General features: G+C 39.6%; 1 protein-coding gene across 1 annotated transcript in view; it reads left to right on the forward strand.

The window, feature by feature from the left end:
- Window positions 1-20638, forward strand: part of COL8A2 (collagen type VIII alpha 2 chain) — a 121217-nt gene that overhangs the window by 42679 nt on the left and 57900 nt on the right. The window contains exon 2 of the mRNA XM_075264528.1: window positions 15888-15941. The gene's annotated coding sequence lies outside the window, so the exon portion shown is untranslated. The remainder of the gene's footprint in view (window positions 1-15887; window positions 15942-20638) is intronic.

Here is a 20638-nt window from a genome sequence, read left to right on the forward strand (position 1 = left end):
TTTAACTTTTAATAGATATCATAAAAATGACCAAATCATGATCATTGCAAATGAAAGAACACAAAAAGAAAAAAAGAAAAACCCCTAAAAAAACGCCAACGCATTTCCGAACTCCCTTGTTCCTTTTTCAAAGCGTATCTCTGGTAAGTAGTGTGTCTCATATATATCCTTAATCATATACGTCATACCCATATGAGTTTGTTCTTCATTAAACATAATTCTATGCACCTGTGTTTACCCTGACATTCACATTACCAAAACTGACCACACACACATATAGGGTTTTGATACTATGTGTTACCACTAATATTGTGAGGTTTAATGTATTTGAGGTTTTTGTCTGTATTTGTCATGCATAAGTTCTTTTCTTTTTGATTCTGCCGTCTTGTTTTGATCCACCTAGTAAGTAGTACTGTGGGACTTGGTTCTTATTCAGATTGTAGAGCATCTATTTTTGGTTCTTATTCAGATTGTAGAGCATCTATTTTTGCTACTGGTAAAATAACCTAGGTCCAAATTCAGCATATGCTCTGGTGAAGAAAGTTTGTAATTCTTTTGATCTATCTCCCAGCACAGAATCTAGAATCAAACAAGCTTTATTGGCACGTCCGAATAGATATTTGGCATTACCAAAGCTAGTAAAGTGTGGGGGAGTTGGGGTTGGGGGGGGGAGAGTGGTGGGCATGGGGGGTTAGGGTGGGTGATTTGGGGTATAACAGTCCTTGGGGGTCTCATCTTCCTCTTAGTTGGTGACAGCTGGACACGTATTGGGCAGCGATCTCCACAGTGGACTCCTCTTCTCCCAGTAGGATGTACAGTTTCCTCTTCTCATCTGCAGATGTGAAGTCTGGGATGTGGGCAGAGAGTCTTTGGTAGTAGACGGCCCTCACAGCTGAGTATTTGGTGCAGTGTAGCAGTAAGTGGACCTCGTCTTCTAGGGCTCCCTGTTCACAGTGCTGGCACAGTCTGTTCTCCCGTGGCTTGTACGTCTGCTTGTGTCGCGCTGTCTCCATCTCCAGGTTATGGGCGCTCAGTCTGTACCAGCTCAGGGTCTGTCTGTGTTTGGGGTGGCGTATTCTCTCCAGGTAGGTGGCCATGGTGTAGTCCCTTTTCAATGACACAGTGAGTTTCTTGGAGTTATTTATTGTGCTTCTCCATTCCTCGATGTACCGCTCTTTGTCTCTCTCAATGGCTCCTTTTATTTGAGCCCTGTTCAGGGCATGTTGGGGGTTTTGGCTTGGCAGATGGCTGATGCTTAGTTGGGGGGTGTCGGGTTTGCTCAGGGCTCTGTGGCTTAGCCAGGCTTGGTGATGGTAAGAGCCAGGGCTGCTGCCCTGTATATGTGTCCAGAATGATAGCACCCTCTTCTGCATGGTGAGCCATAGCGGAGCCTGCCTAGCTCTGCCCGGCATCCCATGTTGGAGGTACTGCGATGGACATGGAGGAGGTACTTCCAGAACTCCAGGTGGAAGGTCTCTGTTGGGCTGGAATCCCACTTTGACTGGTCTTGGTTGGTGGCTGGGCCCCAAACCTCACTGCCATAGAGAAGGATCGGAGCGATGACTGCGTCAAATATCTTCAGCCAGACCCTCACCGGTGGTTTGAGGTAGTACAGTTGTCTTCTGATGGCGTAGAAGGTACTGCAGGCTTTTCCTTTCAAGGTTTCTATTGCTGTTTTGAAGTTCCCTGATTCCCTACCTGACACAGTGTGAGATTTAGGTTGCTTCTTCTACTTCTCTCTGGTATCTGCCATTTCCTGCATTTCTTAGGAATTGCTTCAGTAGCAATTCCTTAACAGCTGTAGTATTTGCCAAAAAGGAATGGTCATTTCAAATGGCTGTATCTCTGATTTTATACAACCTACATAAATGGTCTTAGATTTCAAAACTTCTATATTATCTATAAAATAACCTATGATAACACGTTAAAAACACAGAATACTGCATACATTATTTTCACATTCCCAGCTTTGTATTTAACTAGTGATATCTCTGTTTTTGTTATAGCTAGAACTGAAATATTGTTGTATAAAACCAGAGATATAACCATTTGGAGTGACCATGAAATTCCTTATTAAAATCAGTGGCCTTGATTTCAGATATGGCAGTTCACTCTCACAATATGTATAGTGGTTCCCCAACCACTATACATATTGTTAATGTAAAGTGGCCTGGCATGTTGCCCAGGGAAGGGGACTAAAAATAAGAAATACTTATACTCTCTTCGGCTTCTGACAGTTCTCAGTATTTTCTCTGGAGCTCTTCTGGCCTTTGACTGATGTCATTTTCCCCAGACATCACTGATGGGGCCTGCGATTCGGCCCCAGCGGTCCCATGGCCCCAGCAGTGACATGTGAGGTACATCACCTCAGTTGCATGGCAAAAGAGGACCAACGAAGATGCTGAAGAATTCCTGACGGAGCGAGGATGCCCAAGAGAGGTGATAAGAATATGTGTTTGTTATTTTGTATCATTTCTCCTAGGCCTCTTTTTATTATACTCTGAGGAGAGCATAATAATAGCAAATAATATCAAATGGGAGGGCCAAACCTCACGAATATTTGTAAGATTTTGTGAGATTCACCTGAAGTAGCTCTATGTGAATATTATACTGTGAACATATTATTCTGTATTGGGCCCCTTCACTATTCACTTCACACGCCATCTGTTTTATAGCAGCAGGCTGTAATAACATTGTATGCTGACTATAAAACCAATACTGTGTTCAGGGGGAATCTGAAAATCAAAATGGTGTCTGTTTAGAAGCAGTGGGAGGCTGCAGTGCAAGAGGTGCAGATTGTGATATACAGTCAGGCATGGAAAGTTGTGTTCCAACAGGAGGTCTTCTTGAAAATATAAAACTTTTACTTAGTTGTTTAAATTGCACACAACAACAAAAATAAAACGGGTAGTAGAAGACTGTACACAACTTATTTAAGTACTTTTTATTACACTTGGTGATTTCTCCATTTCAGTACTTTCAGGATTTCCAGGGTGGATGTAGATAGTGTAATAGTGTAAAGCAATATACATAAATTACCGAGATTCTTCTTTTACTATCCTTGCCTATCTAGCAAGTTTATGGCCATAAAAAGATGCCACCACCTCCCAGAGGCTCTCCTTGAAACTGCAACTAGTCAGCCTTTAAAAATAACAGAGGGGTATTGCAGATAAGACAATTTGCTCACATTAAAATGTACCACAAACAAATGAGCAAAATAATTTATAAATGTAGGTCATTATTAGAGATGAGCGAGTAGTTAAATACTCAAGATTCAAATATTCGATTTGAGTAGTTCTCAATATTCGTCTACTTGATTGAATATCGAATTCCATTATAGTCTATGGGAATCAAATGCTCGTTTCAGGGGAAACCAATATTCACATAAGTACCGCGCGCTAACCGATTGCGCCACTGGGGGAAACCAATATTCGACATATGGGAGTCACCAAGTCCACGAGTAGCAGGAGGAGAGTGTTGAGGAGGTGCGAAGGAGAGTGCGGTACTTTGGCAGGAGTGCGGTACTGGTTCTGCAGGAGGCTCGTCTTTGACGATGGGGAGTCTAAGATCGGACCACAATGTAGACTGCATATTTAACATTAGAGCAGTCTACATTGTGTTCCGATCTTAGACTCCGCCTCGTCAAAGACGAGCCTCCTGCAGAACCAGCATTGATCTATGATCAGACCACAATGTAGCATTGATTAGCTGAATGCTATACAGTGTACGAGCGAGTAGTATTCGATCGAGTACGAGTATTTTGAATACCATAGTATTTGATCGAATACCTACTAGATCGAATATTACTCGCTCATCTCTAGTTATAATCAATTAAATTATTCCTAAAGATGATAATTATGATGCTTTTGGAAACCTCTTTTAATACAGTATGGCTAGTGATATATTGTATGTTCCATTGACAGTAATGGGAAGGATCTGCTTACTCATGTTATTTATAATCCCCATTAGATATGTTCAATCTATACACTGTGAAGTATAAGAGCACATTGTACACCTCTACATTGCTTTGCATCTGAACATTGCTGTATACTGAACTGTATTATCAAAGATTGTCTACATTTTATTGAAGTGGTTCTGCTTTTTGATACGTATTAACTATGTGCAAGACTTGGATACGCTCCTCATAGCATCTCTATGCAGCATCTGTATTTCTAAGCCGGTATATGCATGTACTATATTTTATAGGAATTGAAGGTGTCAGATACAGCATTGCTGCACATCAGTATTTTTATTCGCACAATTGTACTCTATAAAGACTTTGTGAGACTAAAAACACACAGTTAAATTGTTTTAAAAGCCCTTTGTATTATTTCCCTATAATGCACTTAAAATGTTCTATTTTATCCAAACCACAGGCTCCTTGGTTCCTAGAAGAGGGGTAAAAGGAGAAATATTAAAACAACACTAACTGTGCTCCTGTTAACTCTTACTACCTGGCAGTCAGCGACATAATGTTTATGGAAATCTAGACCAGACTGACAAAGTTATGATCTTATTCTGTAAAAGTGACAGGATTTACAGCTAAATATTAGGGGAGTAGTTAAGGCTTTTTTGGTCTTAAGTTTAATAACTGCGATACTTGGAAATTATCACTTCTAACTTAATGCAGGTCGGTGACCCAAACCACCAGAACTTTAGTAGGAGTTCTCTGACCTGCCAAGTGAATTGTCCGCTTTAGCTGAAAAGTTTGGTTCTGTTGATGGCAGAGTTTCCATAGAGTTACAGTAGTTACATGGGACGAGACAATACACAGAGAAAAAACTTCCTCCTGTATAGCAGATTCATATTCTTTGTATTAAGTCCTTAAGGGAGTGTGTCACCAGGGTGAAGCATATTAAACCAGTAAAATAGTTACATTGGACAGGCTCATCTGAATGTAAAAAATTGTGCCTTCATTGCCAAGATATAAATTTATTTCATAATATGCAAATGAGTAGTCTGAGGGACCAAGAGTGGCTCCGTTGCTTCCAACTGCTTTTTCCTCCACTGATATATCATCTCTAAAGACCTAGATTCAGAAAATTATGACCATATGAAAAGTAGTTATTAGTAATAATGTGCAGGGTCAACATCAGCATCAGACAGCTATAGGCAGAACCCAGACTTTACTGGGCTTTGGTGGACACATCGCGACCTGGGGGAAACAGAGGACCCACAGTGACTTTGCCACCCAAAGGCCCATATACATGTGTAGTCGGTTTATATGTGGAACTGTAGGGAAAAAATACAGCTTCAGTATGATTGAGGATATAGAGAATGTTGCTTTTTCTTTTCCTTATAGATTTATGTCTTTAATATTTTATTTTAATAGAATAAAAGTGTATGAGAGACAAGCATGGGAGCCTTCAATAGGATCCCTGCTGTCATAGTAATGGATCACCGCCCCTTTATATCCTTCATCAAAAGGCATTAAGAGAGTTAATACCAACAATCAGTCCGGGCACTGCAGCTGGGTCTCCACTGTATAATACAGTAGAGACCCAGTGGCTATGGCGTCCATATTTAAACATGGGAGTCTGCTATATTTATACACCCAACATCTGCCTAATAGTACAGTGTATGTCGGGAAAGGGTTAAAGAGAGCTCTTCACTGCCTCCACCAATTCAAACTCTTTGCACCCTTCAGTAGGTTCTGCCTCCATTGATGCTAATTTGGCTGTGTCTTGTCAGGTGGGAGGTCTCAGGACGTCTCCTCTGAGCCAAGAACCACCCACCTGACAGTAGAGAGGCTAAATAGCATATTGGGCTCAGGAATGGTAGGAGATAGAAAAAAAAACTTCAAACTGTGTTGGAATCAGTAGATCGGCACACAGTGAAAGATATGTTGAAAAAGTGGGAGTATGTGAAGAAAGGACCTCTTTAAAGGGGTTTTTCCACTTTTTAATATTTTTATACTTTTATTTATACATGAAATATATCATTTATGTAGTCATTAAAAGTGCATTTCAATTACATTGTGACTTGAAGAGTTTTCATCCTCCTACAATGACATCAGAGAAGTATTTCCGCTCTCAAAAAGAGTAACCCCAAGATGCCATTCCCCCACTGATTGCTGTGGCTTCCTCTTACTGTCTCAGAATACTATATATCATGCTAATAGAACAGGTTACCTCTGCAAAAGTCTCTAGTATCGAGAATACAGTATGTTCAACGTTCTCATCTTCTAGGTCTGACTGAGGTAATGGTATGTTTGACGAGAGGCAAAAGTTGCGTACTATTCTATACTGGGATTTATATATATGTACATAGTATAATATTATATGTATAGATTGGTAAACTATATAGAGAATGGCATAATCCATAGATCAGTCACTTCTATTTAATGCATTCACGAACGACCATATTTTTCAAACTATAAAACATAACCGACTAAGGCTAAAGCCCCATGTAAGCAGGCCACAGCAAAAAAGTGCTGTAAGTCTGCAGAGTTTTCCTCTGGGGACTTTATATTTCAATTATACCTATAGAGGAACCCCGGTGTTTCCGTAAGTATAATTGACATGCTGCAATTTTGGGAATCGCAGCATTTTTGCTGTGCATATTTTTTTGCAATGTGTGGATGGTATTCGCTAGAAAACGTCGCTTTTTGATAGTGGAAATTGAATACCAAGTGCCAAATGACTGACTCCATCTTTAATAAATTCCATGGGATGCTTTCCTATGCAATAATAGGGGCCTACAGCATCAGTATAATGCCAGTTGCAGACCACCATGGCCGTGTTTAGTGTGCGCTATCTGTGTATTCCACGTATAACTGACTGACTCCTTCATTTCAATGGGCCCGTACACACAAGGTTGACAGTTCGGGCCACAAAATATAGAACAAGTCCTATTCTATCCTATTTTGCTACCCTTGCTTCCATGGCTTTTATTCATCTATTGAAAGGAGCCGAAGAAGCACAGCCCGTGCATGGGCAGCCCACAAGGATCATCCCTGTGTCCCCCGTGAGCCGCCCATGCTTTTAATTCACGGCCAGCCGGTTGCAGCATGGTCATCTACAACCGGCCTAGAGAGGTATGTCAGGAAGTCCTCTCTAGACACCCATATGACAGAGACATAAAGAAATCTATAAAGCTGATTTACCACATTAGAATAAATATGCAAAATTATGACTTTTTAAGTTTTGCTCCCCACACACAATTTTCTTAAATGGGACCATGGTGAGGATGTGTCCAGCTTGTTTTATCTGTGCCAAGGACACCATTGGACGTATGTCACTGAGTGCAAACACAATGGAATAGACTGAGACAGCTATTGAATACATTTCTACAGTTTTAGATATTTTTTAAGGGGTGAACTCATCAGGATAATATTTTTTCATCCAGTTGCTTGGTCTTTTTTCTGAATGTGATGCTAAGGCCACTCGCAGAGAATCGCTGTAATAAAAGCTGCAGAAAAGACTGTGATGGAAACTAGAGATGAGCGAGTAGAGCCTCAATATTTGACTACTCAATCGAATATAGAATCCCATTATAGTCTATGGAAAAAAATGCTCGTTTCAGGGGAAACCACTATTCGACTAAAGGAGAGTCACCAAGTCCATGAGTAGCAGGAGGAGAGTGTTTAGGAGGAGCGCTGTGCAGTTAGAGCGCACGGACCCCATTATAGTCTATGGGGTCCGTGAGCTTTAACTGCACAGCGCTTGCAGTTGCGCTGATATTCCATTCAGGGGGGTCCTCCTGCGGACTCCTTCCGGACGGGAGGCAGGCGCTAATGTGAACCGGCCCTTACTCGTCCTGCAGAACCAGCATTGATTGGCCGAATGCTATACACTGTATAGCATTCGGCAAATCAATGCTGGTTCTGCAGCAGGCTCGTCCTTGCTAGTTGGGAGAGCTGGCAGCTTGCGGTTATGCAGGAGCTGACTTTTTCTCATAGGAATGCATTGACCAGCGTTGATTGGCCAGTGTACAGCATTCGGCCAATCAACGCTGGTTCTGCCAGAGGCTGGTCTGTGAGGAGGCGGGGTCTAAGATTGGATCACAATGGAGACTGCTGCGGTCCGATCTTAGACTCCGCCTCCTCACTGACAAGCCTCCGGCACAACCAGCGTTGATTGGCCGAATGCTGTACACTGGCCAATCAACGCTGGTCAATGCATTCCTATGAGAAAAAGCCAGCTCCTGCATAAACGCAAGCTGCCAGCTCTCCCGACTAGCAAGGACGAGTCTGTTGAATCGAATCTTTACTGCGAATAGCGATAGTATTCGAACAAGTACGAGTATTTCGAATACCATAGTATTCGTGCGAATACCTACTTGATCGAATACTACTGGCTCATCTCTAATGGAAACACATCACAGAAAGTCCGCAAAGTTTTCTTCTGTGGACTTTCTGCCTCTTTTACGCCTAAATGGAATACTACTACATTTACTACATACTACTAATTTACATGTACTGGGGTATGCAGCATTTTTTGCTGCTTTGTTTCCGCCGTGGCCAAAACACTGTGTGTTAAACTGCCTTACAATCAAAAAGCATAGATGCTTGAGGTCACTCACTCTTCATTATATCTCTTTGCCCTTGCTCATAAATGGGGTCCTCTTGATCCCCAAATGTCTATGTAATGTCTATATGTCATAGTAGTGCACGTGGAACAGCATTGCTCAGATACTAATGACTTGTGAATTTCTCATTTGTACTTTTATCAATTGTGTCATATTTTTGGCTTTCATGCTTTTTATCCATTATATTTATTGTTTGTTTCTGTTACCCTAGGATATAAAACAGCCATATCATAGCCATTGAATTGAATACAGATGCATCTGGAGTTCAGCTTTGTGTTGTATTAGAAAGAAAATATAAAAAGACAAAGAGAAGTTTTCTGAATCAGAATAAAGCAGTACTATAAATCAATTCATATGGAGTTGTCCTAGGCTAGTGTGGTCCACTTGTCTTGAAGGAAAATCATATTCTGACAAATCATAAATATCATGAGAAAATCATGTTTGTGATGTCTGTGATCTTGGACCACCACTGACTTCCAAGGTGAAAGGTAATCTGTGAGTCTTGCCAATGCAGGCCCACACGGAGTAAAAACGTGTGTATTTTTGCAAAATACACGTATAAAAATAAGACTCCCATTGACTTCAATGACATTTTACACGTGTATTTAGACGTGTATTTTGACGTGTTTTTTTACACGTGTAAAAAATGTCATTGAAGTCAATGGGAGTCTTATTTTTACACGTGTATTTTTTACATGTATATTTTGTCAAAATACATGCACATTTACTCCGTGTGAACGGGCCCTAAGGCTGAAGACACATGGAGGGGAATTTTGATGGCTCTTGCGACAGTCGTGATATTGTTAGCCCTGGCGGCAGATTCACCAAGATTATTAAGAAACTATTATAAATAATCCTGGAACCCGAATCGGGGGTTGGCATAGATGTCAGGTTTAACTTACCAATTTTCTGCCTTGAGTTATACTAAATTTGGCAGGCCACAGCATCCCTGCCTCAGACCACTTTGATTCCCTGCTATTCTGCCCATTTTTCATTAAAGTAGACAAAATGGACCATTTTTGGCACAATTGGTTGTGTGTCAAAAATGTTTTTCTTTTGCATCAAAAAATGGCATGTTTGGGTTTTTGGTTTTCTTTAGACAAACTCAGGAGTAGATTCAGTTATAAGAAATTTCACTAAGGGAGCCTTCACACGGAGTTACGCTCCGCTCATTCTGAACGTAAAACTTGTTCAGAATGAGCGCGTAAAAACCAGATCCCATTGATTTCTATGGGTGCCGGCATACATGCGCTCCCCATTGAAATCAATGGAAGGCTTTTTTAACTATTGCTTTCAATGTGATACGCACGTATGCCGGCACCCATAGAAATCAATGGGATCTGGTTTTTACGCTCTCATTCTGAATGAATTTTACGTTCAGAATGAGCGGAGTGTAACTCCGTGTGAAGGCTCCCTAACAGTCGCATTAGAATTAGAAAAACCCTCCTGAAATTGTCACTTTTAAATTGCTGATTTTGGATTTATGGCTCAAATAAATATTGCTGACACAATTCCAGTACCTTATGTGCACTTTAACCCTTTAGTGATCACATTTTAGCTTTAAATTAGTAACATTTTAGGCCTCTCTGAATTACAGTGCTCTTAACTTTTTACATTTTATTTCAATGTAGCTTTATGAGACCCTGTATTTTATGGGTACATAAGACTTATTTGATCAATTTTTTATTACTTTTTGTTTATGAGGGATGAGATGATCAGAAAACATCAATTTTGGCATTTGCATTTAGCATTTAAGGTTTATGTAGTTTATTATATAGAATAAATAATATACTAATTTTATTTTAGGGGTTGTTATGGATGTGGTGATACCAATTGTGTGCTTTTCATTTGTTTAACAAATTAACTTTTTCCCCCATTAACAGGGTGGAAAAAGTCTATTTTTTCTGTAAAATGACTTAGGTGCTGCGGTCAGCATTGACTACGGCATGTAGAGGGTTAAATGGCAAGTATGCTTCTAATTGATAATGGGGGGTCAAGAACAAAACTCCATGATACCCTTCTATTTGGGGTTATCTGAAGTGATAGGGACAGGAAAATAAAAAAAAAAATAATTTTCTCCCCTCCCTGCACTGTCAGCTGCAGAAGTACTTCTATACACTGATTAAAGTGAAGCGTGAGTATATGCACCTCCACTTTAACCAGTGATATCTCTGAATTTCTGTAGGCTAGCTAAATGATCCTGGCTTTAAAATAAGACCAAAAATCGTGACTCTAGCGTTAGAATGATTTATAGTTACAGTGTCCCTGAATGTGTCCTACTCTAGATAAACTGTAATACACTTTGCTCAAACCCTGAGCAGGGCTCATTCAGAATGTTGGGGGAGGGGGGTTACATCCTTCCTGTATTTTTCCTACTCCTTTTGAATCCAATCTTGGCTTTAGCTCAGAGAAACAAAGTGCTTTTCACCAATTCATAGTAGAGATAGCACTAGCAAAGAATTCCCTTCAGTTCACGGTTATTTTGATCACCACCAGTGCCGAAAAAGCAGTATTTTGGAAAAAGCTATGCCCTTCTTCAGGCTTTATTAAGTCTGCCATATTAAATGCTATGTCAAGACACACTGCCTCAAGCCTCATACTGCAATAATATGGTCTGAATATGGACCTGAATATGGACATACATGTAGCATCATCCTAAGCATGGCTTAAAGGAATTGTGCAGGACTAGAAACATGGCTGTCGTCAGGAAATGACATCATGTCCGATGATGATCACATGGCAAAACAATCCCATTAAAATAAATGTTACCAAACTTTAGCATGACCATGTGCCCAATGGGAGTGAAGATAATTTCCTGAGAAGACGAAATCAGCTATGTTTTGTACAACCTCTTTAAGTTTGTTGTGACAGTCTCCAAAAAGTTAAAGTGTCTGAGATTCTTTGGGAATGTTGTCTCTATTATGGTTCTATGACTAAGAATATCTCTGGTGCAAGGGTTTTAAGGGACTTGCACCAACATCATATGGATTGTCACTGTGTTTTGTAAATCTATATTTCAGGATTTAAACAAATCGACAAAGCTGTATGTGTAAAAATAACAAATAATGCATTGTTAAAGTTATACAACTAAAGCAGACGCATATCCTATTTAGGTATATTTACAGGAGGCAGATTTCTTTTAAAGGTGCCTGTGACTGTCTCATTGATATAAGACAGAAATCTATGTACCACCTGCAAAAACAAAAAACAATACAGATGCATTGGCCAAATTTCCAATCTCTGCAACAAATTAGTAGTGTGTGAATATATCCTTAGGTCTTACTTTTTTCCAGCATTAGGCAAAACAGTTACCTATTAGCAATGGTGAGCAGCTGTGCCTCTCAAGCAAGAGGTTCCCTCCTAGTCCTACTGTATATAAATGACATCACAGTACCCCCGGGCAATGAAAATACATGTTGCTGCCCAACGTACAAGAACCCCCTAGATATGTGTTTATCCCTAAGGGTACTATCAGTCTGTGTAAAGAAAATAACTGAACTTTCCTGCTTTTAGTGAGATGGATAGATGATTCATTTTTTCTTCTAGCATACACACAAGTACAGAAGTAAGTACATTTGGCAATTTCGCAGCAGGAATATGATATCACACACATTTATTATATTTAGGAAAATACATGACTGCTGTACATTGTTTATTCTTAAGTATGCAAGGCAAGAGAATTTTTTTTTTATTCCTGATTTTCTGATTCCTTTTTTTGTAAATTTCTATAAGAAATAATTTACAAAGGCATTTCCGAACTGGGACTATTTCCCATGTCTGTGCTCTTGACAAGAAAACCACTCCTCTCCTCAAAACGTGGGCTCTGGAAGAAAAGAGGTTTTTTTCCTCAAAAAAAAAAAAAGTGTAGTTTCAGAAGAACACGGTAAAGGGTTTGGCAACTGAAGCGTCTTTCCACGAGCCGAGGAGGGGGTGAGAGGCAAAGACCTAGATTTTTTTCCTTTTTACATGCTGATTGAAATTCCAGAATTTTCCAGCCCTGCTTAACTGTGTACTGTGGTCTGTACCGGACACATCAGGGACTTTAAACGCATTTCCGTGTTTTTGTGCTTTGTCTTTGAGGTCATTCCCAAGTACTATTAACAAAAAGTAGCATTACAGCATATGGATTTACTATAGCTTTATTTGTGAGTCCCATTTACTACAATGTAATATACAGGTGCATTATTTTTTAGAAAGTGATGTGAACCATATATGTATCATTCATATTTCAATAGATATTAATAACATTAATATCATCATACTCTCCATGAGCACCAATTCTGCTAGGAAAGTACCCAGTTCCTTAGGTTTATACCACCCAAATCCTATGGTATGATTTTTTTTTATAGATTACCTGCATTATAAGAAAAAATGAATATGTCAGGATATCCAGGCCTCTTCATGTACCTGTCCCAGTCAGTGAATGGCAAGGACCATTTGGAGAGCCTGTATGTGGAAAGTATTTATGGGGGGGACCTGTGCTATGGTCAACAGGCATTAAGACACAAATATGGCAGGCATATAAGGGGACTTATGGAGGCATCTATTGCTGACATGCACTGTTATATGAGTGTATTACACCTTTATACACAGGGATTTTGAAGCAAGCATAAAATGGCTATGACACAAGATTTAGAGGCATGGTGCTGGATGATGTCCATCATTATTTCATGGTTTTCTACTGGAAGCAGTGGCATATCTGTTTATATGACGTGACTAGTATTGTAGCCCACCTTTATTGAAGTCAATATAATAGGAAGAGCTGCAATACCAAGTACTTCCACTAGAATAATGTAGCATTATTTGCTAATCTTGGAGAGTCCCTTTAGCATTCTGATCATAGCAATCAAAATCTAGATCTCAATAGCTACAGTATCTCTAGCACTATGCATGAGAATCTTATGCCTAGGTGCTATACAACAAAGCTGAGCTGCTCACAATTACATTCCTAAAGGCTGTTAGCATTATTTACTGTACTAGAATATTGGTACCAGTGGTGAAACTAAAGCCTTGTGGAACCCGGTGCAATCTTTTGTCCGGGGCCCACTACCTCATCCCTACAGTGAATTTTTGGTAGTGATGGTTACAGAAGCTAAGGAGTATAATCAACCTTAGTTTGGTTAGGGTAATCTGTGGGTCTCTTTGGCTTATAGGCTAGATGGAAGCTGTAATCTCAATACTGATGCCAGTGCCTATGGGCCCTCTAAGGCTCCTGGGCCCCCAATGCGACTGCACCTTCTGCACCCCCTCAAGTAACACCCCTGACTGGTACTGTTGTAAAGTGATTGGAGTACACTCATATTTTTCTATATTGGAGAGACAGCACTACCTATGTCAACTATGTGAATGTACATGTGTATAACAACTCATCTGTCTTGTTAACAATCAACAAAAAAAGAGTCTACCACATCCCTCAAGCATTCACCTGCATGTTACATTGATAATCACCATACCTTCCTTATGGAAGTCTTTTTTGTAGGTTTGAAGAAAACCAACTTTGAAGTCTTACTTTAATTCTAAATGGGTAAGAAGAAGGTGCACTGAGGGTATAACTTCCTGCAGCACTGCTCTTGCCGTCCAATCCCGTACCATCTTTATGCTGAGCCACCCCATGTAGTGAGAGTTGATCCTCTCCCTGCTATATCATCCATTTTTCTTGAAGAGCAAGAGCAGTGTTCAAAGTTCAAAGTTGTTTTTCTTCAAATCTACAAAAATGACTTACATGACAAAGGTCTGATGTTTATCACTGTAATGTGAACCTTTTCTGGAATCAAGCTTTTCACAGATTTCACTATTGTGGACAGGTTATCAGGCACCGACACTACATCTATAAGAAGATAACCTGTCCACAATAAGGAAATCATGGCTATGTTTCTGACAAGTGCCAGACCATAGAAAATTTCTGCATTCATGTTCAAATCTATTGGCAAATAATCAGGACAACAGACTATCACCACTAAAATAGTTTGAGAAAATCTCTCAAAATCTGCAAATGTTTATATTTGGAAATATTTTTAACTTTTGATTGACTACAAATGTAAATATATTTATGTTAATGGAAAAACACCCGTTGAGACGCTGCGGGAAAAATCGCGGCGTTGTACAGTGCAGGCAAAGTGGATGGGATTTATGCGAATCCCATCCCCACTTTGCGGAAAAGATTGCAACATGGACACGCTGCGATTTGCAAAGCCGTTGCGGCTTTGCAAATCACAGCATGTCAATTATATCTATGGAAACGCTGGCGGCTTTCCCGTAGATATAATGTTAAGAGAAAGTCCCAAGAGGAAAACTCTGTGAACTTTCTCTTAAAAGCGCTGCGGAAAGAACCGCAATGCGTTCACGCAGCGGTTCTTCCTGCAGCGCTTTAGTGCTGCGGATACGGCCCGTGGGGCCTTAGCCTTAGGCCAAGACTCCATGTAGCGAAGCACAGCAAAAAAAAAAAAAATGCTGTGGGAAAAAAACATTTTAAACATTGCAATTTTTCTGCACTGTATTTCATTGCAATTTTGCAAAGTTTTCTGCTTTGGACGTTTTGCTCCTATTATACCTTTATGGAATACACCAACGTTTCACAGGTATAACTGACATGCTGCGAATTTCAAAAACTCGACTTTTCTGCTGCAGATTTTTCTCTGAAATTAGCTAGAATCCCATCCACTTTGTAGGTACTGTAAAATGCAGCGCTTTGGCAATTTTGGGCCCCGGCCTTAAGCTTAGCTGTAAATAACTGTAAATGGCATATTCATTGTATGATTATTATTAATATAGAAAAGTGGCACCAAGGAACATTTACCAAAATAGAAACTGAACGGAGAAATTATTTAATTTTCCTTACTTATTATGGCAAGTCATTGACTGGGGAAAAATGTGTGTTTGTGAAAGCTCCATTCAACCATTAATACAGGGAATTTTGGAATGGAAGGAAGAAAGGAAATATTACTTGGCAATAATTTGTGGGTAATGGCTTAAATTAAGAACTGTGGTTTTACCACCATTAAGACCACCCCGGTTCTATACTGAATCTGGATGAATGGCTGAGGCTTCAGATTTCAGAACTAATATCACTTACTTTGGTTGAAGATGCAAATAATTCATCTGAATAGACCATTCCTGTCTACGGTATATGTATTTGTCAAGGTGACTAATATGAATGCATGTATCCTTTAATATTTTTCATTATAGAAGTATTTACTATGCAAATTAGGTTTTCACTTTGATTTTTAAGCTATTTTTGTAATTCTTATGTATTTTAATGTATAATATTCCTGGTCATAGCAAATAAATCTATGTAACTTTCATTGTAAAAATACATATGTAAAATGATTTTCTGAATTTGATTTTTCTCTGAATTGCAGATCTGTTTGCAGTTGCCAGTGCAAGTGCTGTTGAACATACTGTAAGAAGACCAGGTAGGTCTCAAAGTGCTGTAAATATGATATTACATATCTTACTTTTCTACAAACAGTACTATAGCTTTTTCATTTGCTGTAGATTGGAAGAACTGTCACACCCGACTACGTATTTAGTCATTGTATAACAATTAACATGAATAGGCCGACAGATTATGTATCCGGACGCTGACTGAGAAGGTTCCAACCATTGCCTAGGCCAGTGTATTTGGATACAGGGCTTTAGCAATGAGCTGAATCTTTTTCCTGGGTGAAAGAAAGTCTAGCTATGGCTAATGTTAAAGTGAATGGTTATGTTAGTGTTGCATTTGACAAAATTTCCAATAGATTGCTTACAACACTCACACATCAAAGAGGCTTTTTCAACACCACCAACTGCCAGTTGTCTTCACAATGTCTCGTCTTGCCCATCTTGCCCATAAAAAAATATCTTTCACCAGATCCACCAAGTCAAGTTCTTTGAATCCTATAATAAGCCTTACTTCACTGATTCTGGGGGACTCAGAAATTTTTCTCTAGCCCCTACCATTCCCGAGCAATAACTTCAATTTATTTTGGTGTCTGACATGCTATTTAGGCTCTCTACTGTCAAGCAGTGGTGTCAGACAGGAGCAGGCAAGAGGACATGAATCTGAGCTATGGCACATTCTGCCACTGACTGAATAGTGCCAGAGATCTCTGAATCACGCTACTGGCACTGTCAGGGGAAATCATCAAGACCAGTGTATCTTATTCTGGTCTTTATGGCCCCTGCTGCAATGCAAGGAGTCCGTAATTCATGATGGGCCTGCACCTCATCATGAATTAGTGTCCTTGCGCCTAGGTGCAAATCTATGGCAACCACTGTTTTAGATTTTGCCAATATTTACATCACTTTTGCTGATGATTACAACTATTGGAAAAGTGTTTAGTCCAGAGAAAAAAATGCTACTTACAACTATTTCAGTAGCAAATTGTGTTAAATTGTTGCAATTAGCAAATTTGTGATTCCGATTTTATATCACTATGGGGTAGTAGATTTGGTGATTCCTCACATGATTTCAGGTGGCAAAAAGAAGAGTGACAGGGGAAACAAACAGTGCCTTTTTTGTTGATGGTATCATGGAGAGCAGCTGTCTTTACTTTCCCAATTCTCTTTCCCTGGAATTGATTAAAAATTGGTTTCTTATAACAGATTGAATGATTATTATGTGTTAGAGTGTAGATAGTTTAGTGTTATTAGTCTATGGCCCTGATTTATTATTACCACCTCAGTTCACTTGTTTTAGACCATTAATACATAAGTATCTCATTAACATATACATATTGTATGCAGTCTGGCTTGATAACAATTATTATTATTGTATGTAAATACGTGTTAACAAATTGCCCTAGGCATTCATGTCTTTAGGAGTCTTGTTACATGTATCAGTAAGTTTCTCTGTGCACATAAAGTATATTATAGAAATACTCACAACAGGATCAGTCAACAGCAGTTGGCCTCCTTTGATGGTTTCTAGGTGGAAAATTGACTAACAATACATGAAAATGGTAAAATATGTTCAGATTCAGGGTATTACTTTGTAATGGAGCTTCTCTAATATTGCTTGGCATTTTGACTATAGAACATCCTGGAATCCATTAGCAGACTACTTGCTACTGTTTACACCAACCTGTGGTCTGTAAATAGTGTTGAACACAAGAAGGGTTGTGTGTCTACTGATAGGCTTAGAGGAGGCTTAAATTACTTGCTAGGTTCACACTAGCATTAGGGTTGCTGTTCTTCGAGTCTGCTTGGGGATCCGGAAAACTGAAACCCTATTTGTTTAAAAAGCAGTTACCTGTGGAAACCTGAAAACCACATAAACTATAAGGGTCCATTCACACAGAGTTTTTACGCTAGTGGAAAAAGGAACCCATTGAAGTCTATGGGAGGCTTTTTTTTCCACGTGGATTCAGCGTCAAAATCAGTGCGAAAAAACTCTGTGTGAATGGACCCTAATTAAGGGGATCTGTTGGGCCTCTGCCTGGTTTACGCTGATTTAATACTGAAATTGCATGCAGGACTTTCCTCTCTGCCTGTTTCAAGCAGAATAGGTGATGAAGTCCCTGAACGCTAGTGTGAACAAACCAAAGAGAGTTGCATTAGAGAGTTGCTATTCATGCTATTCCCTATACTGTATGCTATGAGGACATGACTCACTGTGGTTAGTAGCATGCTGTGACTTTTCCATGCCCTGATTATTTCTAACTGCAAGGACCACCAAGTGTATAAATTCACTTTGTGTATGGTAGGGTTTTTTTTAACATTAAAACCCAAAAATTGTTCTTGAGGTCATTTCTAAAATACAAGAGTTCGGAGGGTTTTGCAGATATTATCCTATTATTACACTGCATGTGATCTGTAAATATGTCATAAGAATAGACTCTAAGGAGGATAGAATTAAGGACATGTGACAAAGTGGTGGTGAGATTACCATGGAAATGAAAGTTCATTATTCAGAAAAATCACTGACAAAAAAGCCATCATAGAAGCCATAACCATACTGTATTGTACAGCATTGATGTAGTGAAAATAATCATTAAGAAGGAAAGAAAAGCTATAACACATGTATTGCAAGACAGGGGTTCAAAGAATGTGGAGGAAACCCCTGAATAAATAAAACATTGGGTAGAATTCCTTCTTTAGGATAAGGCCCCACGCTAGCGCGCCACAGCGAAAACGTATTGCGGGAAAAAACGTGGCGGCAGCGTTTTTCAGAGAAAATCCGCAGAGGAAACTTTCTACTTCAATTATACCTGTAGGGAAACAATCAGCGTTTCCATAGGTATAATTGACATGCTGCGATTTCCAAAACTGCATATTTTTGCACAATGTGTGGATGGGATTCACTTATTTATGGCTTTGTTCACATCTGTGTCTGAGTCTCCTAAGAAACTCCGTCACAGATTCTGCCGAAGATCAGTGGAGAAATCCCATTATAGTGTTTTATCATCCGGACTCTATGTTGTTCGGGTCCCACGGCGGATGTGAACAATGGAGAGCATGGAGCAAAGTTTTAACCTAGCCTAAGGTAGAGGATGGTGAAAATCCCACAGGCCTGCAGTTGTAGGTTGAATTTTTTTGCTTAGGTAATAAAAGCACATTGAAAGCTACTAATGAAATATGTCTCCAAAGTAAGAAATTGGGCAGAAATTGCCATGAAACAAAGGCAGTCTGTCAATTTTAATCTAAGTGGCATCAATGTACTTCAAGTAGATAGTTTAGATAATCACCATTTTTAGCAGATACCCTTTCTGGTATGGTAGTTCATAAGAGACAGTGTTCATGATTCCATGAAGCATACAATATTATTACAGTATCATAAAATACTTTGTCAGATATCATAACCACTGGCAGTTCTTTCTGTTTCTATTCACATAAATAGCTGAAAGTATGTGAACATCATTTTCCTACATGCTCCATAGCAATGTAATTGAACAATATAAACACAATATAGAATTATTTCCCCATTGACTCTTCTGGGAAAACTTTCCAGTAGATTTTTAACACAGCTTCATGGATATATGCATAGTCAGTATGAAGAGCATAAATTTGGATTGCCATAGATGATGATACGACTTCACTGGCAGTAGGCATTCCGATTCACCCATAAGATTAGAATGAGATTTAGTCAAGGACTTGTGCATGCCACTTTGTATCAATGTCTCTTTGTATAGTACATTGGATATTTCCATTCTGAAGCAGGTAAGTAACACAACTCCATAACTGCTGGCACAAAAGTGAAGGCACACTATTATCTTAAATGCTAGTCACTGCCTTTACTGACACTAAAACAACAGTGCACATTCATGAAGAAAATTTTATACTGATATCTACCAATTAAAGGTGTGTACATCTTTGGCCATGATATAAATGCACAGTCCAGTCACATTAATGTGACCACCTGTCAAAATCCAGAATAACCACCTTTCGCAGAGCGGATCGCTGCGAGACGTGCAGGAAGAGAGGGGATATTGTGATGATGTTCACTTGGAAGGTGCTATGCCAACTCCAGTGCCATGGCCAGCTGCGCTAGGTTACACAGTTGAGCACCCATGGCGCAAACAACCCGATCGAGGTGGTCCCACAGATTCTCGATTGGGTTCAAGTCCGGGGAATTTGCTGGCCAAAGGGGTACAGTAAACTCATCCTGGTGCCCCTTGAATCATGCACATACGCTGCGAGCTTTATGACACGTTGCATTATCCTGCTGGTAGATGCCATTATCCTGAGGAAAAGCATTTCGCATGTAGGGGTGAACATGGTCCGCAAGGATAGATGCATACTTGTGTTGATCCATTGTGCCTTCCACAATGATGAGCACCCAGATGGCTGATGACATGTGCCTTCTGTGATTGGTTATTTAACATTGACGTCAAAAGTAGGCGGTAGACACATTACTATGTCTGGACTGTGTATATAGGTCTTATGTGCCTCCCTTAGCCTAGCAATAAAAGTTGTGTACATCTTTTGACCATGATATACATATATAGGTCTTATGTGCCTCCCTTAGCCTTCCTCTTGGCTAGACAAAATTATAAACAGTATGTGTGTCACATGATGGCCAGCTTTTGAAAACAACATGATTTTGAGATATCCTGTCACAAACGGTCTACATTGTATGCATCTGTGTGTGGCCACTTAATGGTTGTACTGTTAGCCGCCGTCTGTCGAG

The sequence above is a fragment of the Leptodactylus fuscus genome, chromosome 2 (genome assembly GCF_031893055.1).
Source record: "Leptodactylus fuscus isolate aLepFus1 chromosome 2, aLepFus1.hap2, whole genome shotgun sequence".
Taxonomy (NCBI): Eukaryota; Metazoa; Chordata; class Amphibia; order Anura; family Leptodactylidae; genus Leptodactylus; species Leptodactylus fuscus.